The sequence below is a fragment of the Microtus ochrogaster genome, chromosome 16 (assembly GCF_000317375.1).
Source record: "Microtus ochrogaster isolate Prairie Vole_2 chromosome 16, MicOch1.0, whole genome shotgun sequence".
Taxonomy (NCBI): domain Eukaryota; kingdom Metazoa; phylum Chordata; class Mammalia; order Rodentia; family Cricetidae; genus Microtus; species Microtus ochrogaster.
In genome coordinates, this window is record NC_022018.1 from 21,796,866 (window position 1) to 21,802,865 (window position 6,000).

The 6,000-nt window shown below is 44.1% G+C and overlaps 1 protein-coding gene across 5 annotated transcripts in view; it reads left to right on the top strand.

Annotated features, from left to right (window-relative positions):
- The window catches only part of Frmd4a (FERM domain containing 4A), a 592,091-nt gene that overhangs the window by 257,098 nt on the left and 328,993 nt on the right, over positions 1-6,000 (top strand). The gene's annotated exons all lie outside the window — the stretch shown is intronic.

Here is a 6,000-nt window from a genome sequence, read left to right on the forward strand (position 1 = left end):
GTGACACAGAACTGTCCATATGGATTAACTGACGGAGGTGTGGCAATTTGAATCAAGTGAGTTGCAGAAGTTTGAATGAATGGCCTGAAGAAACAGGAGAGATCAAAACCCCTTTGGTATGGTATGCATTCCCTGGGAGAGCCAGATTTGTTTGTGAAAAGATCATTTCAGGGGTCTGTGTGTGTGTTGGGGCAAGGGGAAGGTGGGAGGAAGGGAGTTGAGAAATTTATAGTGTTCAAAATACTGATCATTCCCTGTAGAGAAATGCAGATGACTGGGTAGTGTCGCTGATCCCACTGTCCACAGGCGGTTTTCAGGATTGATTTGATAAGATGAAGCTGGTTTGGTTGATTTCTTTTCCTTTAAGGCAGCTGACAGGGACACCCCCTCCCGTTTCCTGCAATGATTTTAGCAATGCAATTCTGAAAAGCCCCTTCAACGGAGCTGCCACCCCAGACCAACCACGGGGGGGGGGAGGGGGAGGCGGTTCCTTACACTTGGTTTGGGCTTGCGCTCTGAGTTACTGCTGGTGTGCAAGGGACTGCAGAAGCAGACTTCCAGGTGGCAATGCAGCTGGAAGGTGTTGGTGGTGTGGTCTTTCCAAGAACAACACTTGTTCTGCCAGGGAAGGCGGCTGCAGCGCCTGCTGTGAGGGCATACTAGTCTGTGTTTAGAATGAGGAAAAGGTTGGCACTTTTTGGCGATATATCACTAGAGCCCTTTCGCGGACTTTACAATGAATGGTGTATTTTGGCAAGCAGGAGAGTCTGGAGCATTTTTCTTATTATTAATTTATAATTTATCTTCAGATGGAGGCAACTTTATGTTGGCAGAATTCCCAGAGGGTGTGGGGAGCTGAATGGCTGGAGTTCATTCTGAACATAGTCATGTACTAGGAAGGAGGCCTGAAGGTAGAGTATGTGTGTGGTAGACAATGGACGAGTCTCCTGCATGTCTAGTCCAGGGTCATCAGTTCATTAGAGAGCGAGTCAGCAAACTAGCTTTGATGGCCAACCCTCTCTGCAGAGTTGAGGTATGGGGTGGTCTCCGGCATCGCCAAGGAGCAGTAAGAGTTTGAGTGTCTCAGAGGGAAAAAATTAATCAGAAAATTGCTTCTCTTTAAGGACCCCAAGGACGGTACTGCATCCCCCTTGTTGCCTTGACTCCCCAATTTCATTTCTATCCTCTCTGCATTCCCATGGTCTTGTTTCCAAGCCTGGCAGTGTTCTTCCTCTTCAAGGGGAGGAACTCTCATACGTCTCATCCTTTTTAATAATAATCATTTTAATTCAATAACTGCTTCTCGCTTAATTGTTCTACTTTCCTGGTCCCAGTTGGAGGGTTCCTTCACCCGTTCTCCCAGGAAGGCCAGAGGAGAACAATGAACGCCCTGCTCTCTCTGCCTTTCCCTTGGCACAGGGTTTCCCACAGAACCTGGACCCCATTAGAGCAACCTTCTGCCCTACCCCTCCAGCTCCAGGGTTGCATGAGTGCAGTGATCAAATATGGCTTTTTACATGGGTGCAGGGAATCAAGACTCATGTTTTCAAGGGTGCATCTAGCCTTATTAGCATAGATTATGCTGTGTTGACACCATTGGATAGACATTGATGATTTGTTTTAAAATGCATATTATTCATTTTCATTGACAAATTGATTTGGGTGAGAACAAGATGCAAAAGAGAATTCTATGCTCTCTGTACTTTTCTCCACTTTCACTTTAAAATGTATTCATTTATCGGAGCATACGCATGCCACAGCACATGTGTGGAGGTCTGAGGACCACCTGTGGGAGTTCCCTCCATCTGCCGTGTGGGTTCCAGCTATCAACCTGAGATTGCCAAGATTAGCAGCAAGCACCCGTACCATCTTGCCTGTCCTCTGCATTTCTTACCAAATTATAGAACCTCTTCTTGACACATTCATGACAGAGGCCACCTTAGTTATAAAAACTAAAGAATTCGGTGGGTGGGGTGCGAGGAGTAGGAGCTCTGTGCTCTAACTGTATTATAAGACAGGTGAGTCACACCTGGTGGTGCAGGCCTATAGTCCTGGCTAAAGTAGGAGGTTTGCAAGTTCGAGGTGAACCTAGCCTATAGTAAGTTAAAGGCAAGCCCGAGCAACTTAGTGAGATCCTGTCTCAAAATGAAAACTACAGAGTCAAAGATGAACTCACAGTAGAAGGGTACTTTCTTAGTGTGCACACGACTTGGGGTTCAATCCCTAATACCATAAACAAGCTAACAGCAACAAAACACACCACAGTATATGGTATGTGGTGTGTGTGTGTGTGTGTGTGTGTGTGTGTGTGTGTGTGTGTGTGTGTGTGTGTGTGTGTGAAATGCAGATGTCCTAAAGCAAAGACTTATTTGCAGAGCAGACTCCCTATGTGGCTGCACCCAGATGACAAAGGATGCAACGGGTACTGTAGGTGCTTCATGTGCCTCTTCCGGATAATTCTCCCCTTCCCCTGCTATGTCTCCCTGACCCCAACTTTGGTGACAAGCATTTCCTTGATGTTTGGTATAGCTTTTCCCATCAGCATGTAACAATCCTAGAGAGGATTAGCCGTGGACTTTGAAGCCACAGACACAGCTGAGTCCCCCACCGTTGCCGTAAAAGCATTGTCTCAAATGTTTCATCTTTCAGAGAATCTCTGTTCTCATCAGTAAATGTGCAGCTCAGACTATTCAGCATCCACCACTACAGCAAAGATTTAAAGCTGGCTGCGGGGTGCAGAGAGGCACCTAGGGTTGGGGGTGCAGAGAAGGCACTGGGCATGCTCATTTTCTTCTTTTCTCTCTTCTTCCTTGCTTGGACCCCTAGAATGGAAATCCATTTTAGGGATTTTACTGTAAAATCATCTCTCTTCCTTCCACTCCGGACTCTCCAGTTGTTACCACCAAAAGTGAACACACATGCGCACATGCACGCATGCACACACACATTATAATTACATGGCATTTGAGCGCTTTCCAAGCACAGCATCCACTCTCTGCATGAACTTGTCAACCTGTGGCTAAATCTAAATCTATCCTTAGCTCTGTTGCTGATGGGGATTCAACTCTTAGAGAAACTCCACTGCCAACCCCTTAGGGAGGGTGCTCTGAGCCAGATGACCTGTGGCTGCCTTAAATATATATATATATGTATGTATGTATGTATGTATGTATATTTCATTATATGTGCATGGGTATTTCGCCTACATGTATGTCTGTATACTACATGTGTGCCTGTTGCATAAGGAGGCCAGAAGAGGGCATCAGATCCCCTAGAACTGGAGTTATAGATGGTTGATGGCTACCAAGAGAGTGCTAGGAATTGAATCCAGTTCCTCTGAAAGAGCAAAGTGTTCTTAGCGGCTCCAGCTCCTGGTTGCCCTTTCAGATCCATTTCCCAGGAAGAACAGGGAAGAATGTCTGACAACCCGTAGTGATTGAGATTGGTATCCTAAATAAACAAAGAGGTGACTTGAAATCTGCAGGCTGGAATTTTCTCTTCCAGCCTTGCTAGGGACCGCAGGCTTTCCCAAGTGAATCAAACTGTCTAGATCGGGTATTTGCACCAGTGTCCCATTACTCTTGCCTTTCCTGTATAGCTTTGAGCACTTTGAGCATGCTCACTGGGATGTCATCCACTACCTCCAGAGCAGCTGTTTCTACGTCGGCTGCTGCTGTTCAGGATTACCAAGGGACATTTGGGGTGGGTGGGTGTGCTCTGTAGAGATGCAAGGTTTCTATAAGATGAGATAAGGGGACTTGGCACATCTTTTGTTTCACTATACCTTGTTGCCACGTGGGGCTTCTCTAGCTGCAGCTGTGCGGCTGGGTTCCTGAGAGAACATGGCCCTCTCATGCATGGGCACAAGCTTCCTCAGACAAATACATTACAACCAGCTATACCTCCAGTTCCATGGAATCTGATGCCCTCCTCTGGCCTCCAAGAGTAACTGCACTCACATACACATACCCCCACATGCATACATGTAATTTTTTATTAAAAATTAATATTTAAAAAGAATGGTTAGTAAAGCATTGTTGTGTTGTTCTGCTTCCAACTGTCAGCCTCTGCACCTCTTGTCTCAGAAAATGAGAGTCATATCACTCAGCTCTTACTTCTCTAGACGTATAGTTAAGAGGCTCTGCCTTCCACAGATATTCCAAGACCTCCCTATACGCCAAGGGCACCCAATACAAACTGAAGAAAGGGATAACCAGAAACCAAGCAGATGTCTTGAAACATTCTTTGTTGTATTACGTAGCCTGATTATCTACACTTGACTCTGTCCTTTCAAAAGGAGGCAGGTGCCTCCAGCCCTCCCCTCTTGAGCCTGGCTTCTGCCACCAGCATTTCATGTGCGCCTTCTCGTGGCCATCCAGGACCTTCTGATTATTATCCTATTGTGCTGAATCCTTATTTGGCTCGAGCTTCCTGTAACATCGCTCCTTCTGCTTGCAATTTCATTTTGATTTTTATCAACATATGTGCATGGCAATTTTCATGAACATAAACATTAAAGAACACTAAAAGGCTCATAAAGAAATACTCCAGCTTCCAATCCCTTCCTTCCAAACTCTGAGTCCCTCTCCCGAGGGAAAACTGTGTTCTTCTAAATGTTGCGTGTAATCTAGTGGTTAGCTGTAGTTTTCTGAATAATATGTTGCCTTAGTTCCTGTTCTATTTCTGTGAAGAGACACCATGACCGAAGCAACTCTTACAAAGAAAACATTTAACCGAAGGCTTGCCCACAGTTCCAAAGGTTGGCCCATCACCATCATGGCAGGGAACATGACAGCACACATGGTGCTGGGGAAGTACTTATATCTCAGTCTGTAGGCAGGCAGGCAAAGAGAGAGCTTGGGCCTAGCATGGGCTTTTGAAACCTCAAATTCCACTCCCAGTGAGACACTCCTCCAACAAAACCACACCTACTCTATCAAGGCCACACCTAATCCTTCTAATCCTTTTAAGCAATTTCACTTCCCAGTAACTAATCACTCAGATATAAGTGAACCTGGGGGGGGGCACACTTATTCAATCCACCATATGTGTTTACATAGTAACTTTTTAAATACTTAATTTTGAGATTTTATGTTGCTACCCTGAGACATGACGGTTTAATTATTCGTGTATGTGTATGTTCATGTGTATAGAGGTGCACACATATGTGTGAATGCACACTTAGGAGAATATGCATGTAGAGGCTGAAGGATAGGTATTAGTCTCTCACTGGTCTAGAGCTCATAGAATAGGTTAGGCTTAGCTGACCAATGAGTCCCAAGATTGAACCTGTATCCATATCCCCAATTCTTTTAAAAACAAAATGCAACTTGGGTTGTTTCCTGAGACTGAACTCAGATCCTCATGCTGACAAGATAAACAAATATTATACTTACTGAGCCATCTCCTCAAACTGAGGTTTCTTTTTTTAAGATTTATTTATTTTATATATGTGAGTGCTCTATCTGCATATATGATTTTATGCCAGAAGAGGGCATCAGATTCCACTATAGATGGTTGTGAGCCACCATGTGATTGCTGGGAATTGAACTCAGAACCTCTGGAAGAACAGTCAGTGCTCTGTAATGTTCCAATTTTAATATATGTGCTGCTGAAGCAAGCACATCCTAAGGGTTTTAACTCTTGTTATATCCCTACACACACACACACACACACACACACACACACACACACACACACACATTTCTCTTTTCCCCTGTGTCTTCTTGATATATTGATGTTGTAGTTTAGTGTAAAAACTAATTTTATTATTTTAACAAAATATTGTTTATACTTGAGAAATAGTGTATGTTATAGTTACATATCCCGGTGACCTTTACAGGTTTGTTTTTCCTGGAGATAATAATTATCTTTTCTAATGTTGGCTTAATATCCTGTTCCTCTAAGATCTTCATGATAGAGTTATATGCATCTTTTCTGAACTCTCCATTCTTTATCAATTAGATGAGCTTAAATGAGCTCCTTTCTTTCCTTCTTCTT